We start from the raw sequence: 1,455 nt of genomic DNA on the forward strand, positions 1-1,455 counted from the left end.
CTTCCGGCTACTCCGAATTAGGTTTTCCTGCAATTTCCTAATTCGTAAGGTGAATACCAGAGGAGTATACAACAACTTAAGACCTTCTGCACCTTTTCGGGGTTTATCGAACGAAATTAGTGACATAGCTAACCATTTGCCTGCTGAAAACAGAAATTAAAGGTTTTTTTTTGCAATTTCGTATTAACCAGACCAACAGACAGAGAGAATTACAAACAGGCAGGCAATCGGGCAAATATTCGTACAGCATATGCATAAGCTTAAAGGATTTAGGAACGTATCACATTCCACCTGTTCACAGAAGATTATTGAGTTGTTAACATGGGAGATTGCATCCTTTATATTTAATTCGATTTTAGGACGTGCACAAACATATTCAATTCGGGATTAATCTTGATCCAAACGTTAAGAAACGTGAATGGTTTGGTTAATGCCTTTGCCACTATCCATTATCCAATTTGGTTAGTAAACACTACTGCTCCAGAGCCAATTAAAAACCAGTCTGTGTTACAGTGACAGGCTTTTGTATCATTGAACCATTTGCCATCTAATAATTCAGGACGAGCTAAGCAGCGCTGCAAAGTCGCGTAGTGTAAAGGGGCACTTAGATCTCGAAGCTCCCACCTAGGTACCTAGAGCGATCTTTGTGTACTTTGAGGGAAGCCTTCATAAAAATGTTCTTTAATTAAATGAGAATAAATTTTTTATACCCGTATGTACCGACCATTAACGAAATTTGTGCAAGTGTAAATAATGGCCGTACCTAAAAAGATTAAGAGTCTCTGTGGCTGTAAGTATCTACTGAAATAATTAATGAGATGTATTTCCCGTTTTTACGTATTTCTTATAATTAAAGGGAACGTTTTTACTATACAACTTAGAAAATGTGCTGGTTAGTTATCCGAAGTGGAAAAAGAAATTCCAGTCACCTTCCCTTTTTGTTTGTGGTGAACTAACCATTATCACTAAAACCATTGAATAATAAATTATTCAATGCTAAAACGATCCAATCTCAAAGGAATAGTTAACAAATACCCATCAGGTAATCAGAATAGTTATGCTTTAAGGCACAGATTAAAATACTACCGTGATTTAGGTGTGGTGCCTCGTTGATTCTACAATAACGAAACAATGAATAACAATTAAGGGACGTAAGACGAATAGCACTAAAAGCTTAATCCTGAACTACTTGCCATGTTAAAGCTCAAAAGGTCTTAATATTTTCCGATAAAAGTCTTATACCTACCGCAAATATGTACTACAAAGACATCAAACTGTGTTTACACGCTTTGTAAGACGAACGGATTGACACCTCATTTAGAAAAGCGAAGAAAATAATCTGACTTTATAACGAGGTTACTCCATTGAGCGTAAAATAACAAATTCGTGCTATTTTGCGAACGAAAAGGTGCTGAAGGGCTGTCCACTTTTGTCATCGGTTCAATTGTAACCGCT

This window comes from Photinus pyralis, unplaced genomic scaffold, assembly GCF_008802855.1.
Source record: "Photinus pyralis isolate 1611_PpyrPB1 unplaced genomic scaffold, Ppyr1.3 Ppyr1.4_LG2, whole genome shotgun sequence".
Taxonomy (NCBI): Eukaryota; Metazoa; Arthropoda; class Insecta; order Coleoptera; family Lampyridae; genus Photinus; species Photinus pyralis.